We start from the raw sequence: 20361 nt of genomic DNA on the forward strand, positions 1-20361 counted from the left end.
GGTTCTGGTCCAGGGTGCCTGCTGCTCAGCCTCCCTGCGTGCCCGGACCTGATGGGCTGACGCGCCGCAGTGCTTGTGTCAGTGTGTGTCCCTGGTGTGGGGGGACCACGGCGGGGGCCGGCGGGGGCAGGAAGTCCGTGGGCTGAAGGGACGCAGGCGCATTGGCCGTCCGATCGGTCGGGGCCACCTGCAAGCCGGCCGGGGTCTCCCTTGTCGTGCAGCAGGCTTGCGGGGGGGCTGACCGCGTGCGCTTGCCTGCTGGTGAGCAGGTGCCCTGCGCCTTTGTCCCCCGCGGCCTCCTGGGCGTCCTGGTGCCCCCCCGTGGGCACCCTCCCCGGTGGGCGTCCAGGCCGGGCCGAGCGTTGACCGCAGGCGAGCTGAGGCGCAGGGGGCTGCGGCCCCTCCTTCCCCTGCCCGGACTCTCCCCGGGGTGCTCCAGGGGCCGGCGCGCTGCGCCGTTGGGGATCTGGCCAGTCCCGCGCCGACTTGGGGTTCCAGGCCGGGATCGACGGCCACACGCTGTCGTTCTTGGTGGCAGCAGGGAACGTAGACCTGGCAACATGGGTGCTGATTTAACCGAGCGCAGGGAAGGTCGAGGGTGAGGGAGAGGGAGGCAGCAGGGGGGGGGGTGGGGGGGGTGGGGGATGGCATCTATAGCACGAGGGCCCGGGAGCGCACGGCCGGCGGGGGGCGCTCTGCGTGCCCCCCAGGAAGCTCTCCCCGGCTGCGCCGTTCAGGAGGCAGCTTATGGGGCCTCATCAGGAACCCAGAGGCTCGCAGGGTGCTCCAGCCCTGTGCGCGTGGGGTGCGGCAGGCCCTGCTCCTCAGCGTGCACTCCGCACGCCAGTCTCCTCTCACGTCGGGGCCGTGGGTCTGGCTCAGCTGTGACTTGTCAACTGGGGTTTCCCTCAAGGAAGTGCTTTAGCTCAGGAGGAGGGAGTTGCAGGTACTCTTCCACGTGGTCTCCGGGAAAGGCAGAGGTGGCAGCTTCTGTAGGGAGGTCATTGACCTTGACCCAGGCTGCCTGGAGACAGAAGGTTCTGTGCAGACTTCACTAGGCTTTAAACTCGTATGTTTAAAGGAGCAATCTGTTGTGTCCTTAAAAACAGTAAAAATCCAGGGGCGCCCGGGTGGCTCAGTGGTTGAGCGTCTGCCTTCCGCTCAGGCCGTGACCCAGGGGTCCTGGGATTGAGCCCTGCATTGGGCTCCCTGCGTGGAGCCTGCTTCTCCTTCCACCTCTGTCTCTGCCTCTCTCTCTCCCTCTCTCTCTCTGTGTCTCTCATCAATAAATAAATCTTCAAACAAAAAAAAAGTAAAAATCCAAACCACCAGGTCCCCGGCCTAGATGATGGCAAGGACTGAGAAACCTATTCACCGAATGCCTCACGCAGGTACCACCACGTAGCATGACAAATGCACGTAAAGGCTATCGTGAATTACTGCAGAATTCCAATATTAGATCATCAGGTACTTGCTCACCTGAGAGTATGGTTAGTAGAACTGTCCCATGGGGTCTGGGAAGCTTTCTGGGGAGGGGGCCTAGCTGGACAGCCTGTGGATGTGCTGTCTGTGGAAATTCTGGCGCAGTTTTTATTTTGATTCTTAGGTCGACTGTACAATGCCCGGCCTTCCTGAGTCTGCAGGGGACAGGGTTTGGTCACATCTGTCCCGGACCCTGGCTGGCAGGGTCCACACATGCTTGTGGAAGTGTGTGGTGGGCTATCCATGCCAAGCCCCACGCAAGTGCAAACTCACTTTTTTTTTTTTTTAATAAGGGCATTTTGAACTATTTCAATATGAAGACTGATTTAACTAGGTGTTTTTGCTGAAAACAAACAATGGCCAAGTGGAGCTGGTGTCAGAGAGCAGAATAACTTGGGTACAGCCAAAGTTGATGCATTTTTTTTACTCCCGACTTGATATTCAAAAAAATTTTGAGCCTAGAGAAAAATTCATAAATACTTTTCGTCTGTTGTTAGCATTCTGCCAAATTGGCTTTGTCTTTATTGTGTGGTGATTTTTTTTCCTTTCCCTTCTGTTTTTTCTCTCTGCCCTCCCCTCCCCCGCCTCCAACCTTCGGAGAGTAAGACTATTTGTAATATAAAAACATTTGCATGGTCTACAAGTCCAAACTCTATTAATAGGTGTTCTCCAGAGTCCCATGCTCACTCATCTCCTAATTGATTTTTTTTTTTTTTTAGGATTTATTTATTTGAGAGAGGGAGAGAGAGCTGGGGGAGGGGCAGAAGGAGAGGTAGAAGCAGACGCCCCGCTGATCCGGGGAGCTCAGCAGGACGGGGCTGGATCTCAGGACCCTGAGATCATGGCCTGAGCGGAAACATGACCTGAGCGGAAAGCAAGAGTCCGACGCCCAGCTGACTGACTCCCCGGGTGCCGCCCCTCCTAATCCATATTCACTACTTTCTGCTGCATTTCTGTGTTCCTCCCCGCACTTGTGTACTGTGTTTAAAGCCCTGCCCCTTGAAGATCTGTCGATAATTCTTCTACAAAGAAAATCTTATCTCCTTAAGTAGGTTTTGTAACTGATCCTTATCAAAGCATCCTGTCTGTGCTGTTTTAGTATTAAATATTGTACTATGTATTAAGCTCGCTGTGTAGGATTTTTGGTGCTGCTTTGGAGAATTGTAAGCGTTTCTCCAAAGACGTGATGAAAAGACCTCCAGCAGGCCACGTGTGATCAGTTGATGTCCACATTGATGGGCGTGCAGTACAAGGAGCAACACCAACCTCCATTTGTACTCATACAGACTAACTACTAAAAAATAAGGCGCAAAGCTTATGGGTAAGAAGTGTCATTTATATAAAAAATCCCACACTTTTCTCATGCTTGAAGACATCAGTAGTCCCCTGGCCTAACATTCTTAGCAGAAACAATACAAAAAGCCCATTCTGGGCTCAGAAAGCTTTTCCTCCCGGATGTCCAAGTGTGGGTTTCCCTCCCTCCCTTCCTCTGGGGCCTTGTGGCGTGGCTGTGGGGCAGCATCCTGTCTTCTCTCCAGGCCCCGAGCCGAGCCGGCGGTGGGCTCTGCTCCTTCACCCCTGCACAGCGGGGGTCTCCGATGGCAGCCCCAGCCACCCCCCACAGCCCCCCACGTCTTGTTATACGCCCTTCATGCTGACAGTGGTTTGGAACATTTTTCAGTGGTCGGGCGAAAAACATCAAAAGAGAGGCCTGTTTGGTGACACGGGGAAAATATGAAATGGTGTTCATAAGATTTCGAATGTTGTCAGTGCAGATCTGGGGGAAATTTTTTCTTGTCATCGCGGAGCAGGTGTGATGTTGGCTACCAAAGCCAGCTGGGTTTCCCACCTAGCCTTTTCCAGAAACTGTCTGCCGACCCCAGCTCCATAGAATTAGACCTTCTAGACAAGTGTCAGAGGTCCTGCGTCCCGAGCTGGCATAAGAGCCACTCGGATTCTTATGTTTGGTGAGTAAAAGTAAGGGGAATCGCTCGCCGCCCCCCGAGCATAGGGTTTCCCTGTACGTGGGGCTCACCGTACAGAAATCTTGCCGTCCGGACCCCTCTGGCTCTGGATTCAGTCATGTGCAACAGCGAAGTTTGCTTTGGAATTTTGGAGAAACTGAGTAAGTACCGAGCTGGCTCCCCTCTGCCCTGCATTGGGCTCCCTGCTTCCTAAAAGCGGCGTGAAGGACACTTTCATTGGCTTGGCGCTGCCACGCGGGGCAGGGCGCCCTGGAGCTCCGAGGGCGCAGGGCAGCGGGGACGCGTGTGGCCCGTGCCCTCTCCGAGCCCCGCCTGGCCTGGCACACCCCGGGAGTCCCCCTCACTTCTGATCGGGGTCGCTTGCAAAGGGCGCTGCGGGGCCGAGGCCCCAGAAGTAGTGCTCTGGGGTTCTGCTCCCCAGGTTCGGGCCCTCGTGGGAGGAGGAGGCGGAGCTAGAGCAAAGCGTGACAGTCCTTTCTGGAGTCGCCGTGAGAAGGAGAAAATGAGATCTTTGATGTAGACTCTGTTTCCAGCAATCCATTTGATTCTTTGTCCACAAGCCGAATGAAAATAAACAGTAATTTAGAGGCAGTATTTATGTAAGCTAGAAAAATGTCGGTCAACGGGGAAGATGGAATCTGGGTTAATGCAAGACCACCTCCCGGGCTCTCTCCCTGATTGCGGGCTTCAGCGTAAAGCTAATGAAAGGAAGCAATTTCGGGTTTTGTTAGACTCTTCAGAATCATCTTGGTGAAATACGGACTTTTTATGCATGGAAAAATGCAGATTTTTTTCGTAAGAGTGTATAGTTTAGTTGTTTTAAAGGAATGTAGGTCAGAAAAGTGTAATGCAGAATTTATTGCATTTTTAAGACCTCTCAAAGAAGATAATTCTGGTTGTAATTCATAATAATCTGGGAAAGCAGATTGTTCTCATTTCAAGGACTGTGAATGCCTTGAATAGTGTCAGGCCACACTGCGGACTCGTCGGTAGCTTGGAGCAGCGATTCTCAACTAAGGGCAGTTGTGTTCCCCAGGGAGCATCCGAAGGTGTCTGGAGACAGTTGTGGTTGTCACAGCTGGAGAGTGGAGGGAATAGTCCTGACATCGCCTGGGGAGAGGCCAGGGATGTTGCTAGACGTCCTAGAGGACACGTGACAGCTCCCCCCCTCCACGGCAACCTGGCCCCAGATGTAAATAGGGCCAAAGCTTAAACGCTCTGAAGAATGTCTTAGAGCTTCATCTCATAACTTTTTTTTTTTAAGATTTTATTTACTTATTTATTCATGAGAGAAAGAGAGGCAGAGATACAGGCAGAGGGAGAAGCAGGCTCCCTGCGGGGGGCCCCATGTAGGACTCGATCCCAGGACCCCAGCATCACCACCTGAGCTGAAGGCAGACACTCAACCACTGAGCCACCCAGGCGTCCCCATCTCTTAAGTTTTTAAATGTCAAACATGCATGTATACACATGTGCGTGTACACACGGAACAGTGCTCACTCTGCACACATGGTGTATGCCATGGGATGTGTGCCACGGTCTCCACCTTTAAGGTGAATACCGCACAGTTGCCCAGGGTATTGTAATTTTGGGGCACTGTTGAATATACCATGTTGATGAGGTTGGTGACAGTGATATTAAGACCAGAGGGCTTCTTCTGTTCTGCTCAGGGGTCTGAAGTAGAGTTGATTTCTATTTTTCAAAATGTAGTTTACAACGTTCTAATTTTTAGCGTGGTGTATTTCAACAACAAAAAATTTTTTTAATGGAAAATCTTTTTTTTAAAGATTTTATTTATTTATTCATGAGAGACACAGAGAGAGGCAGAGACAGAAGGAAAAGTAGGAAAAAAAAAAGGAAAAGTAGGCTCCCCAAGGGGAGCCAGATGTGACGTTCGATCCCAGGACCCCAGGATCACAACCTGAGCCAAAGGCAGACACTTAGCCACTGAGCCATCCAGGTGCCCCTCAACAGAACTTTCTTTTGCACTTGCAAATGGGTTATGTTCTAAGGTTTCCCTTTACAGCTTCCTGCTATAAAAGCAGTGATGGGTAAATACATAGGGACTCTTATGCAGACATGCAGCCCCCTATAATCATAGGGAAGGAATTGTATTGGTACATGATAGTTTTGGGGAATGCTTGTGTTCCAGACGGTTTGTGGGGAGGGTATCTCTCCATGTTTAGCTTTGGAAAGGGAGCTCAAGAAAAAGAGAATAATAGATTCATGATGCGGATGCTTCATGAGGACACTATGCCAGGTGCTCAGCAGGTGCTGGAGTTGCAGAGCATAGTTTTGCTCCATGAGAACCTCAGATCTGGTCAGAGGGGCAGGCGAGTACTGGTGGCCCCCACTGCAGGGGATGGAGCTGCGAGGGTCATGTGGTTGTTTCTGGGCTCCCCGTAAAGATCTGCTGGACATGTGGATTGCAGGCCTTAGCTGAGGGAGGAGGTGAGGCGTGTGGTGTCCAGGAAGAGACGAGGCCACGTTGGGCATAGCTTGGCCCTGCTTGCCTTGAGTCCTCGAGTGGGCCTCCATCTGGGCCTGTAAATCTCATGGTCGCATTTCTTCTGGCTTCGAGATAATATATTTCTGGTTTGGTGTTTTAGGGAAAAGGGGGTAGAAGTGTTTGGGGACTGGGCTGACCTTGTAGGCGACGACGAAGATGGGGAAGATGGCGTTTACAGGTAGGGGAAGAGGGAGTGGTCTGGAATTCAGATCCCAGCCTTTGTGTTGTGCAGCTCTGTGGTCTTGGGAAAATCATCTGGCCTCAGTCCATTAATCCATGATTTGGGGGTAAGAGTGCATGTGGGGCTTGAATGAGTAAGGTGTCAGCGTTTGTGTGCCTTCTGAGGTCAAGCTCCTTTGAGGTGGAGCTGGCCAGACTTGCCCCCACCTCTGGTTCTTGATATCAGGCCAACCTAAACTAGTAAGTGTGCAAGGCAGCCCACACGTGCCCACCCCCTTGACCACAGTTGTCTACCAAGGAACAGCTATGCTACCGGTCAAAGTCCTAAGGATATCATTCCGGTGTCCAACCACTGTTTCTGTTGCCATCACTGCACACTGAATTACATTTCATACACTCCAGGTGCTCCTCCCATTTCTTAAGATGGTCCTTGATTGATAGTTGTGGCAGGCAGGGCAGTGGTCCTCGACTGGTGTTCCAGTCCCAGTCCTGGAACCTGGGAGCAGGTCTCCAGGATCTTGAGATGGAAAGACCTCCGATTAGGCCACAGTCATCAGAGAGGTGTTTCTACGCGGAGGAGAGCAGAGGAGGGCCAGCATCCGAGAGGAAGTGTGTCCACTGAAGCAGAGGTCAGAGGGACGGGGGCCCGCGGCCTACGGGATGCTGGCGGCCTCTAGAAGTTGGCCACGGTGAGACCTGGATTCTGCCCTGGAGCCTCCCGAAGGAACACATCCCTCTGACCCGGTTTAGACATCATTCCTCTAGAACCCAGAGAACAAATCTCTGTTCCTTAAAGCCACTAAGTGTGTGCCCGTTTGCTAGCAGCAGCCATAGGAAACCAATACCATGGATAAGCCAGCTGATGTTACAGCCAGAGTTGAATAGGCCGGGACCAGGGGGCCCAGCCAAGAAGTGGCAGCAGATCAGGGTCCAGGACTTCTGCTGACTCTTCGACGGCCGCCTCTTCCTCTTCGAGTGAGAAACACAGCTTGGCCGGGAGATGGGTCTGCTGCAGATTGTCCTTTCCACCGACCCTACCCGTGTGCTGTATGCTGCCAAGACTGACCAGATTTGAATATGTCCCTTTGAAGAACCTGGGAAAACAGTAGTGGCTTTACAAAATTCTGATTTTAGAGTGGTGGTTCAGCCTGAAATAGAAGAGTGTATTCACAGAAATAAGCTAGAATTAAAGGGGGTGAGTTGTAGACCTCTGTTTAGCACCCCTGAACCTCCTGCTTGTCTGGAAAAAAGCTCTGCAACAGCCTCATTAGCTACTGGGCAGTTTGGAAAATACATTTTACTGTCATTCTTGAAGCTTTTGTCATATGTCACAACAGAAAATTGAATTTCTTAATCTACTTATATTGAATTTAAAATCCTCTTAAACGGGAGGGCTTCATATTTGTATTCCTGACTCCTAATAAGCAGCTGTCCTAGTGAGTTTCGTCTTCTGGATCCTGTTGTGACGTCTAACTACGTAGTTTGGTTTTCCATCGCAAAGCAGCTGAAAATCATGTTCTGTCAAATGTGACTTGATTCAATAAAATTTACTGTTCAGGTGCAATTTGAATTAGAAAGCCCTTCTGTATGCCTCTTACCAAGTTAAATTAGGTAATTATGCTTTTGACATTATAGGAAATGCTCTAACCACAAAATTCACCTGTTGTGCAATTCAGTGATTTTTTTTTAGTAAATTCATCAAATTGTGCAGATACTATCACAGTATAATTTTAGAACATTTATCAGCCCCAAAAGACATCCTGTGCCCACTGACAGTCTTCCCCTCCCTGCCAAGCCCTAGCAACCAGTAATCTTTTGTGTGTCTGGATTTGCTGCCTGTTCTGGATATTACGAATAAGTGGAATCATACAATATGTTTCTGTTGTGTCTGAACTCTTTCATTTAATATAATGCTGTCAAATCCATGTTGTAATATGAGTATTTCATTTTTTTTAAATTGTTGAATGATGCTCTCATTATAAACAGACCATATTTTGCTTATCCATTCATCATTTGATGGACATGTGGCTATTTCCACTCTTTGGCTATTATGAATAAGCTGAGCTGCCATGCATGTTTGTTTGCTTCCAGGTTTTTGGATAAACCTGTTTCCATTATTCTTGGGTGTAAGAGCGAAATTGCGTGGCCATATGAATATACTGTGTTTAACTTTTTGGGGAACTGCTAGAGTGTTTTCCAGAATGGCTGCTACATAGTGCCTTCCTCCCTTGGATGTATGAGCATTCCAGTTTCTCCATATCCTCACCAACACTTGTTATCATACCTCAAAGAAAATTTTGAGCCTCTATTAAAACGCCTACAGCGTCCCCCGTTGAGTAATTAGGAAACGAGGGATTTTCATTACCTGCTTCAGAGATTACAAGTTCCTTAAGGAAAGGAACTGGGCTGGTCGTCTGCATCCGTGCCTTGTAGCCAGCCTAAAGGTTGGTCTCAGTGGATGAGACAATAAAGGAATTAATGAATGATTCCCAACAGAGAAAGAAATTGTGGGGCAGTGCCTGCCCAAGGGCCCATGAAGCCAGGGCTTAGGCTCAGAATATGAGTATGGACCACTGAGTGTGGGTTCTGTGCCATTTGTCTCAGGAGAGAAGTTCCCAGACTGAGAGTGAAGTTCTTTTCCAGGTTGTTAACCATCATTCTGTACTTCTGAAGACCTTACTGGAAGACCTTGAATTTTTGGGGGACAGGTTGAAGTTTGAAGCTCCTGGAGTGAAGGCAGGTTTTTCAAACAAGCTCTAATGCAAGGAGGACAGCAACACCACCATTGGTTTGTCAGTCTCCTGTTGGGAGGTGCTATAGAGACCATGCTTGATTGTAATGTAAATGTTGAGAGACCAGGAACTCTCTTTTTTTCTTTAAAGATCTTATTTATTTATTCGAGAGAGTTAGTGAGAGAGCACAAGTGGATGGAAGGGTAGAGGGGAGGGAAAAGCAGTTTCCCTGGTGAGCGGGGAGCCCAACATATGGCACAAACCTAGCACCTGAGGTCATGACTTGAGCTGAAGTCAGACACTTAACTGACTGAGCCATCTAAGTGCCCCTAGAACTATGTCTTGGAGTGATTACAAGGGATACAGTCAGCTGTTTCTAGTACAGAGCGCTAAATGAACATGGAGAGAGAGAGATTCCATGGGATCGCAGTCATAGGACTTGGCATTTATTTGAGGGAATGTTGGGAGGGGGATGGCAGAGAGAAAGGAGTGAGTCGATGGTGGGAACAGCAGAGTTTGGGGTGTGGGAGTGAAGGGTAACAAAGGATGGGTCAGAAGACATACTAATGTGAGGCTGGGGAGAAAGTGAAGATCGCCTTTGAAATTTCAGGTGCTGGACGTGGCCCAGGTGGAAGGCAGGTGGAAGAAATACTGCCTTGAAATAGAGCTTGAGAATTCTCCCTGCAAAGAGGACCACCGTCTTAGATGATAATTGCAGGGGAGCAAAGCTAGAGGGAAAAGATTCAAGAACAGAGCGTTGGGGGATGTGCTTACATTTAATGGATGAGATGATGAAGAAGAGCCAGAGAAACAATCTGAGAAAGAGTAGTTATGAAACAGAAAGAGGTTGAGTCATTCAACACATATTTATTGGGTGACTACTACTTGCCAGCTACTAAAGAACTAAAAACAGATGCAGTTTCTGCCCTCATAGAGTTTATGATCCAGCTCGAATGCTCTGGGCCCACTTACCTGGATGTGTGGCCATTGCATTAGCCAGTGGAGGAGGAATGCCAGATGTTCCTGAGGAGTGGGAAGGATGAAGTGCGGTCATTACGTTTGATGAGTTTGTTGACGTTACTATTTCAAGAGAGCAGATGGAGGAAGCTTCCTTTGATGATTCACGTGGTTCCAAACAAGGGCCCTTCCCGCCCACTTTGCCATGTGAGGATTTCCAGGTTTAATATTGGCGTTCCTAGTTTGTCATTCTGGAGCCTGGGCCATCTTCTTGTCTCTAGCATCTAGAGTCGTCCCCTAATTTATTGTCCACATTGGGACACTTTTGAGCATGAAAGGCAACACTGTTCCTCATTACCTTAAAAGAAAGGGATCCACCAGAATCGTCTCAAACACCAAGATGAGTGAATATGTTGCTGTCCTGAAATAAGTCTTATTGGACTCTACATTTTTCCTGCAATTCTCAAATTAGTGAAAAGTTTTAAATGTCAGATGTTTTGTGATTATTTCCCGGGAAACCTGGAAGTGTGTTCGTACGTACTCACTGTGGGCATTGTTTACGGACTGTGGCCAGTTGTCTCATACGTGCTGCTGTCCTGCAGACGCACAGAGTCCCAACTGTGATTGATGGAAGCACAAATAATCGTAAAGGCATCATTGAACTTACTGCCATTATGTAGTCTTGCCATTAGGTATTTCTTCCTTAAACATTAGGTAATAAGAGCACAGCTTTCATTTTTTATGTAGGTGGCCCACACAATTTTTTGACACTTAAAAAATGGTTCTCCTTATTTATCGAGCCATTGCTTAAAATAGCAGGAGTTGAATGCAATGGTGAAAAAAGTTATTTAGCCCATACAGTGGGTTCCTAGGCAACTGTTAAAAATGATGTTATACAAATGGTATATTTATTGGCATTGAAATGTGTTTACAATATATCACAGCGTGTTGCTGTGACCCCGGGAGACCCGCAGCCCAGTTGGGACTCTGAGCACTTCTAAAATGTATCCTTGGGGTCATACCAGCTGTGGGGAGATGTGCACACCGCTACCATGTTGTTTATCCGCTCAGACTTGGCTTATTTACCTACACTTCGGTGTTCTGTAGTTACCTCACATGAAGAATTATTAGAAGCAGCAACCCAATGAAACGTGTCCTGGGCCCCATTTACTGAGAACAGGGTTGGACAGAGCCCACACTTTCCCTCCCTGGGGCCCCTGGGAGAAATTGTGCACGTGTATCCAGTCTAGAAGTTGTGTTTTTAATTATCTTTTTCATTTTCTGGATACAAACATCTACTCATACTTGTTTCTTTGAATAGATGGCTAGGAAACTCAGAATCCGATTTTAGTTCCCTTGCAACTGAGGCAAAGTTGTGTCTTCTCGTAGGCTTTGCATCTGGTCTTCATCTCCCAGCTCTAGCTCTTTCTTACTGCCTTTACCTTCTCTTTGCTCTGATTCCCCAGCTAATTATTTTACTGTTCCTCGTGTGTGTGTGTTTGGAATCCACTTCAAGTCCTTTATTCTTTTTCCTGGTGGAGAAAGACTGCGTATTTAGTGAATGAGTGCAGTGTGGATTCTTGGAGGTTGTTGGCTCACAATAGCTTTTGAATTCTCCTGTGTTAGCAGCATCTTATTTTAATCTGGCTGCTTCCTGCTGGTGTACGACGGGACAGAGTATATTTCTAAATTTAGTATGATGGAGATGTGGGCAAAAGCAGCTGGTGAGCAGACCCCAGGTAGAGCTTTCTAGGCCTTTCAAGTTCTATAAAAGCAATTTAGGAAAGAAAAATTCATAACAATTAGCAACACTCTGGAGTCATTTATTTCATTTTCCTGGGGAAAAAGCCCGCACCATTTAGGAAAAATAAATTCTTCGGCTTGAAGGTCCATGGAATGGAGTAGAAATTCTTTTTCGGTCTCCGCCAGCGCAGTGGGGCCGTTTCCTGCATGCTCCATGGGAAATGGGACTTCAGAGCTCTGAGTGTGCTCCATAACTTTGGTGAGAAACAGGAAGGGAAAATGAGGTTACAGAAGCAAAAGTTCTTAAATGTCTCCCGATAACAAGTATAAAGAATGAGCGCAGAGGGGCGCCTGGGTGGCTCCGCGGGTTAAGCGTCTGACTCCTGGTTTCCGCTCGGGTCGCGATCTCGGGGTGCTGAGATCGAGCCCCGCCGTGGGCTCCCGGGCTGGCAGGCAGTGGGCAGGGGTGGGGACGGTGATGCAGTTCCTGGCCCGGCCGGCGCGGTCCTTCCAAGGGTGCAGGGCTGGGGAGTGTGACCCCCGGGCGGGCCTGCCTCGAGAGTGTGTCAGCGCCCCACCCGGGTGGCGGCCTCCGGTGCCCCTAGCCCTTGCCCTGGGCTCTTGGGGGGCGCGGTCACCCCAGTGGAGAACCGCCCATCTAAACCCTTGGAGCAGCAGTCACCCTCGGTGTAAACTGCATCACAGTTCCCAGTGGCCCCTTCCTCCCAGCTGTTGAATTTGACGCTTAAAAAATTCCAGGGGTGCTTGGCTGGCTCATTTGGGTGAGCACGGGTTGTGATCTTGACCTCAGGGTTGTGACTTCAAGCCTCACGTTGGGCGTAGACATTACTTAAATAAGTAAATGCGGGCAGCCCTGTGGCTCAGCGGTTTGGCGCCGCCTTCGGCCTAGGTCCTGATCCTGGGGTCCCGGGATCGAGTCCCACGTCGGGCTCTCTGCAGGGAGCCTGCTTCTCCCTCTGCCTGTGTCTCTGCCTCTCTCTCTCTTTCTCTCTCATGAATAAATAAATAAAATCTTAAAAAAAAATAAGTAAACGCTTCTCAAAAATTCCAGTTTTGGGAAAGCCTGGGGTTTAAAAGTTATTTTGAAGGCATCTATCTCCAAAGGGGTATGCATTAGAAAGTTGGATGGTTGGGGGTTTGCTTTTATAAGAGTTCTTCAATTTCTTTTGATACAGTGAAGCTACAGTGTCTTTGTGTAAGAGTGTTGGGTGTTCCTAGTCTTAGTTTTTCATTTGGGATTTTTTTTTTTTTTTTACAGATTTTATATATTTATTTGAGAGAGAGAGCGAGAGAGCGAGAGCAGGGTGAGAGGGAGAGGGAGACTGTGCTGAGCAGGGAGCCCGACCTGGGGCTCCATCCTGGCACTCTCCGATCATGACCTGAGCAGCTCCTGAGGGATGGAGATGCTTTCCTGACCCAGCCACCCAGGCACCCCTGAATTTTTAGTTGGGACATCTTCCTGATACCCTGAATGTGGAGATGACACTGGAAGCACTGTGCTTCGTGAATAGGAAGAGGTGTGTGCGTGTGTGTGCACGTGTGTATTTTAATACTTAGTTCTTCAATTAGCTGATTGTTGATATTGGTGTCCCAAAGTTTGAGGTATTTATGTAAGCAAATAATTGAATTTAATTGTTTCACAAAAGGGATTTGCTTGCCGCATTGTTCAGTGAAATCGAAGGCAGTATAATTGACCTTTCCAGGTGAGTGGGGGTAGCATGTGTTTGGCAAATGATAGAAACTGAAATGTGAACACTAGGACCATATGGTGTTCAGAAACTTTTATCATAATTTCAGTGAATAGATAATGTGCTTGACAATTACATCTAAAATTATGCTTAATGCTCACTGCAAAATGTGGAGATGGTGCTTGGGGAGATGAGGAAGAGATTAATTGGGATTCATTTCTACCTCATGATGCACTATGTCATCTATAAACAAAAAACTGATTAGAGTCACGTGAGGATTATCTGCATACACTTTGCTATTATATCTGAGGGGAGAGATTCAAATCACTGTTGATTGACAATTTGCTGAATAAAAAAGATGCTATCCTAATACTTTAATAGGTCTTCTTTAAATGTGGTTATTTTTCTCACTGAAGATTAGTTTCATGCCATTAAGTAAAATGTAATTTATCATTCTAATTTAAATAATAATAAATGCTTAGAAACAAATATTGTACGACTGATAGCTTATTAAAATTTGCTGTGGGTTTGTTTTCTCTCTGGTGGTGTTGGCTCTAGAGAGATTATATATGATTATAAGCCCAATTGGGTCATGCCATTTCCTTATCTCATATCAGATTTTCATATGACAAATCATGTCTTGGTCTTTCTGTATGGAATCTGGTATATCATAGTTTTGAGCCAGGAACCCACTTTTTATTTGTTGTGAGTGGCATATGGTTGACTCTACTGGTGTGGGGTGGTGGGTAAATGATGTAAGCGTCTAACCATATGCATTCAGATGCATCAGTATGGGTTTAGAAGCATTGATTTTGCTGGTTATACAAATTCAAAAATCTTATTAGCATCATAATAGATTAAAAAAGAAATCAAGTTTATATAAGCATCTTGTTTGTTGTCCGTTTTTTCTCCTTTTTGAATAGTTTATGCTAAACTTGTAAAACTGACAAATATAATAAAATGTCACGTTTTGCAGGTATGAATAGATATTAAATGGCTTATCTGAAGACTAGATGAAGAAAATGTGTTTCCCCATTGATCCTTAAAAAATGAATGATTCCCCCTGAACATTTATTTCCCTATTCCCATAGTGCTAGTAGGTTTGTTTTTTAGTTAGTTAGTTTGTTTCTTTTTTTCAAAGCTGAAAAAAATAATGACTTTCTTTGGGTATTCAGCTTGCTCTTAATTTGTTTTCAGTACACACCTGGTACCTGCCTCTGTATGGTGGGCACTAGCTTTAAAGAAGTTGGTTCAAAAAAAAAAAAAAAAAAAAGAAGTTGGTTCGCAATGATTGAGATGAAACAGTAGGCTCATTGGCTTTGGCTTGGGTGCCCAGAACTTTGGGAGTCTTGTTTTTGTTTCAATTTTTGAGGTTTCCGTTTTTCAATTTTTGAGGTTCTGTTTTGTGTCATGGTCATTGTTAATACAATGTCTGGATAACAATTTATTATGTTGGTGATACTTGTTGAGTGAGTAAATGAATGCCCAGAGATTGCCCTGGTATGCCTTTTCAGTCTCCATCCCCTAGAGCACCCACTATACAGAAGTAGTAGGGGGTCTTCAAGTTCTTAAGAGGAAGGAGGCCATAAGGAATGAAGTCTTAGAACCTCATATTGAAAATAGTTGTGAGGATTTAGAAATTACATTCAGGGCAGCCCTGGTGGCTCAGCGGTTTAGCCCCGCCTTCAGCCCAGGGCATGATCCTGGAGACCCAGGATGAGTCCCGTGTTGGGCTCCCTGCATGGAGCCTGCTCCTCCCTCTGCCTGTGTCTCTGCCTCTCTCTCTCTCTCTCTCTCTCTCTGTCATGGATAAATAAAAAATAAAAAATAAAGAAATTACATTCAATTTCTTTTTCTGAACATCTTAACATCTTCTGATGTTTATTTTTTTATTTTTATTATTATTTTTTTAAGATTTTAAAAAATTTATTCATGATAGAGAGAGAGAGGGAGAGAGAGAGAGAGAGAGAGAGGCAGAGAGAGAAGCAGGCTCCATGCCGGGAGCCTGATGCGGGACTCGACCCCGGGATTCCAGGATCGCGCCCTGGGCCGAAGGCAGGCACTAAACCGCTGAGCCACCCAGGGATCCCCTTTTCTGATGTTTACTATCATCTTAGAGTTGGTGCTACAGACACTGCTTCTCCTGTGTTGGTTTTTTCCCCTATTTGTCATAGTCTTTAGATTTGTATTAATACAGTAAGCCCTGGCCACATGTGACTATTTACACTTAAATTAATTAAAATTAAATAAAATTTAAAAGCCAGTTCCTCAATTGCACTAGCCAAACATTTCAAGCACTTAGTAGCCGCATACTTTATTGGTCAGTGAAGACCTAGTGCAGAAAGTTTTAACACATAGATGAGAAATAAATTTTTTTTTATTTTTTATTTTTAAAATCTTTTTTTTTTTTTTAAATTTTATTTATGATAGTCACAGAGAGAGAGAGAGAGAGAGAGAGAGAGAGGCAGAGACATAGGCAGAGGGAGAAGCAGGCTCCATGCACCGGGAGCCCGACGTGGGATTCGATCCCGGGTCTCCAGGATTGCGCCCTGGGCCAAAGGCAGGCGCTAAACCGCTGCGCCACCCAGGGATCCCAAGATGAGAAATAATTATTCAGAGTTTTGTCTAATAGCTATTCCAAGGAAGAGAGGGTGGAAAAAATCTTAAATCTGAAGAAGAGAGAAATTTCATACCAGTGACTAGAACAGAGAATGAAAAGCATATCCCCCCAAAAATTGTTACATGAAAGCTCATATTTGTCATTTTGGAATATTAGAGATAAAGTCAGTATCTAAGCATTATCCTGGATTTAATAGTCATATGAAGGATCTGGAATCAGAATGATATTAGGTTTCCTGGTAGCAGGATTGGAAGTTGGAAAAGAGACTGAGTATAGAATTCTATGCAAATAATTTTCACTCAGATTCTAAAGTCATTCCTCTACTGGTTGTTAATTAGGGTGGAATAAAGATATTTGTACATATTCAGGATATCAGTGAAATTCAGCCTTTACACATCACTCCTCAGAAATCTACTAGAGAATGTGTCCAACCAAATTGAGAGAGTAAACGAAGAAAGGGAGAGATTTGGGATCTTAGAAACCAAAAGAGACAATATATTTTCAAGATGTTGTGGTTTTGAGGTGGCATGAACTCTGTAGCAGGCCTAATACAGACAGGTGCAGACTGAACAGAGATGAAATTTCAGAAGGTCTAATGAGTGAATATTTGGGTGATGTAGGAGTGATTGAGGGGGAAACCCATAGAGCTAACAGATTATCTGAGAATTTTGATCACGTGAAAAATTGAATCAGAAGATTGTGGACAATGCTGCATGAATTCCCAAAGGATAGAAAGAAACAAAAAAACCCAAAAACCTAAGGAAATAAGAAACAGATGCAATTAGTAACCCCAGGAAAATAAAAGGGTTGCATAAGAAATGAATCATAATCATACTATATTGCTTGCTCCTCAGCAGTGCCCGTTCCACTGCCAAAATAGTATCTGTCAGATACAGATTTTTTTAAAAAAGATTTATTTATTTATTCATGAGAGAGACAGAGAGGCAGAGACACAGGCAGAGGGAGAAGCAGGCTCTTCACAGGAAGCCCGATGTGAGACCCCATCCTGGGACTCCGGGATCGCGCCCTGAGCCAAAGGCAGATGCTCCACCACTGAGCCACCCTGGCGTCCCTCAAATACAGGTTTAACCAAAAACTATTAGACTATTAGGAAAATGGTAGGGTGAGCAAGGATTGAGGATGGAATTTAAATAACCAGAATCCTCATTTATGTGTGAAAAAATCAAGTAATATCTAAAGCTGATAGGGAATATTACAAGCAGATTATTTAGAAACATGGAAGTCATCCTGAGGGTCACTGCCAATAATACAAACAGTTCTGAGATTTGAAAATTGTTGCTTTGGGAAGTAGAATTGCGGATAGATGGTGCTATAAAAAGCTTGTAAGTAAAAAGAGGAGTCTTTTTGCCTCACCTGTAATTTACTTTTATTATTGGTTTTGAAGATTTTATTTATTTATGAGGGACACACAGAGAGAGGCAGAGACACAGGCAGAGGGAGAATCAGGCTCCTTGTGAGGAGGACGATGCGGGACCTGATCCCAGGACGCTGGGATCATGCCCTGAGCTGAAGGCAGATGTTCAACCACTGAGGCACCCAGGTGCACCTGTATTTTACTTTTTTTCCCCCTAAGATTAATTAATTAATTAATTAATTATAGACAGAGAGAGAGAGAGAGGCAGAGACACAGGAGGAGGGAGAAGCAGGCTCCATGCCGGGAGCCCGACATGGGACTCGATCCCGGGACTCCAGGATTGTGCCCTGGGCCAAAGGCAGGTGCTAAACCGCTGAGCCACCCAGGGATCCCCTACTTCTTAAAACAATGTACCTGCATTACTTTGAAAGGAATAAATGTGGTTTGGAACATGAAAGTATACAGGATGTATCTCCTGTAAAATTAGAGAAACTTTAGTGTGGTTGACCTTGGCAGTATTGATATTTGGGCCAGATAATTTTTTTTTGCTAAGAAGGGTAATGCTGTGTGCTGCATCCCTGGCTTTTCTGGAGGCCCAGAGCATTCTTCCTCCGGTCCTGACAACTAAAAATGTCTCCAGACATTGCCCAGTGTCCCCTGAGAGACAGCCCCATTTGAGAACCACTGATTTAAAGGATTTAAAATCTGTTATTGAATGAATCATCACCATACATAAAAATGCTATTCAGTGTTGTAATGGAGGAAACAACAGCTTCATTACATAGAACTCGAACCTCATAGCAAATGAAGTGCTCAGAATTCTCTGGCTCCTCAGGCCAGTACCCGGCTTAGCCTCTGGCTCTTGGCCCGGTTAATTCAGGGTTCCCTAAAAAAAGAAAGGACTCAGAAGGAAATTGCAGCTTCTCTGTTATGCTCAGTGGCTTCTGAAAACATATTTTGGATTTTTTGCGTTGTTTTCATGATGGTACAACTTGAATTTCTCTGGGGTGCAAATGTTAATCATTATGGCCACTTTGGGAAAATATAGCAGCCTTAGGATATAGTTCTGTGGTCAGTGGGCTGCAGGACAGACAGATCCATCCCCCCCCCGCCCAGCATTCTTGTGCACGTTTCTGGTTCACTTCTTTGCAAGTGTTTTCCCTTCGAATTTACAAGGGAAGTCAACAGGAAAATGGTTCCTCAGATTTTTTCATGTGTGGATGAAACCTCATAAATAATTTAATACCCTCATTTCACAGCCGAGGACTCTCTGGTCCAGAGAGAGTTTCTTATAATTAATTAGGAGCAAAGTGAGGCCTGTAAACCTGCCCTTCTTTTTTCCCCCTTTCCTTTTTTTATTTTTTATTTATTTTTATTTTTTAGTACAACAGTATTAAAAGTGAGACTGCTGCTGTGGAATGAAGACAGAGCAGGGTAGGGCAGTGGACCGGCCATCTGGCACCTTGTGTCAGCATTTCACACAGTGCAGGGCTCTGAGCGTCGGCTGTCAGGGGCATGAGCCCTTGTTAGCTCAGAGAAAATGAAAAAAGAGAACTGGCTGGCTCAGCGGGGGGCCCTGGCTCCTGCCTGGGTGGACCTGTGGGTTGGCTGCTATTTCGGGGTCACCCCTGCTGGCAGCGCACCGTCTGTAGGGGCATCTTGCGCAGGTGGCCTCCTCTCCCCTCTGCTGGACGGGGCACCCGTTCTCCCCGCTGCCTGGCGTCCCGGCACTCTGCTGCCCACACGCCCTCTCCCCGAGCACCCCAGGAGCATCACCTGACGTTTTTAGCAACCTCGTTGCTCTCTGGCCTACGTTTGTGGCCTCCAGCACCACTCAGGCTGCAGTTCCCTTCTCTTCCTCCTCGCCTGACTCCATGGGCCTGTAGAAATGCTGCTGCCTCCAGGAAGCCTCTCTAGGTTTCTTCCGGGTGGTGAGCAGGGGCAGAGGAGACCGTGTGGTTTCTTGCCATCTGCTGTCCTTGTCGTCCATGTTTCATGCTCCTCTTTCCAGCTGGCACTGCGAGCCACCAGTGGGTCTCTACCGAGCAAGAGCTTCTCTGGATTTCGTCCTGAGCATGATAGGAACCCCTGAAGGGGGTGTTTTTTTTTTTTTTTTCTTTTAATAGCTGAATGATCAGATTTTCTTTTCTCATTAACTGATGCTGGGTGAAGAATAAGGCATCGTTGGGCCTGTGTAGGATCACTTTCCTTTCCATGGGCTCTCAAGTCCTCTGGGACCTGCTATTACTCACCCCGCCCACTAGGCCTCCTCCCTCTTGCCAAGGTCATTCTCACCACAGGATGTTTGCACTTGCTGGCTTCTACAGTCTGGCCTCCCTGTCCCCCATTCAGATGCTCTCTCCTCCAAGAGTCCTGCCCCAGGCCCCGCTGTATACTCCTTGCCCCTGGTCCCTTCCTCTTCCACCACCAACTGGAGTTTCCGTAGTTCTGTCGTCTGAAGTGGGCCTTGCTGTGCGTTTGCTTTCTAGTTAATCGTCCCTGCTCTTCCGTCACCAGGCTCTACCCCCGCTTGCACTGCCAGGATGGGTACGTTCTGCAAGACCAGACACTACGTGTTCCTAATACCAGAGCAACACCCAGCACTGTTTGTGTTTCCTGCAAGACGGAGCGAGTCGTGGTTGTCAATAAAACTTGCGGAGTCGGGCTGAGTGTAGAAGTACCTGTATTTTCACTTGGCGTGCTTTTGGGGGGAGGGGGTGTTAGGATCGTAATTGGTTGTGAGATAAACTTTGGAGCAGATTTGTGTGAGCAGTTTCATCGTGCGCTCTAAGTCGAGAGCGAAGCCTGGGGTTCACCAATGGTGCTCGTGTACCGGCTGACGTCGCAGACGTTTCCCTTTTGTCCCATCTCTGGTTCCATATCCTCTGCTGGCCCGTGGAACGGTCATCGGTACACTTGAGGACGTTTGCATGGACACGTTGGCCTTACTCTGGGTGTTTTTCATTACCAGGTAACTGAAGACCGAAAACAAGCCCAAGAAGAAAGCCTCGAAGGAAGGAGGGATTTGCCTGCATTTGGCTCTGAGTAAGTGAAGTTGTACCATGGATT

General features: G+C 46.8%; 1 protein-coding gene across 3 annotated transcripts in view; it reads left to right on the forward strand.

The window, feature by feature from the left end:
* LOC140629083 (F-box-like/WD repeat-containing protein TBL1X) overlaps positions 1 to 20361 on the forward strand; it is a 212219-nt gene that overhangs the window by 57393 nt on the left and 134465 nt on the right. For all 3 annotated transcript variants that reach the window (XM_072818500.1, XM_072818499.1, XM_072818501.1), the window contains one exon: positions 20264 to 20337. The gene's annotated coding sequence lies outside the window, so the exon portion shown is untranslated. The remainder of the gene's footprint in view (positions 1 to 20263; positions 20338 to 20361) is intronic.

Source organism: Canis lupus, chromosome Y, assembly GCF_048164855.1.
Source record: "Canis lupus baileyi chromosome Y, mCanLup2.hap1, whole genome shotgun sequence".
NCBI classification, from domain to species: Eukaryota; Metazoa; Chordata; class Mammalia; order Carnivora; family Canidae; genus Canis; species Canis lupus.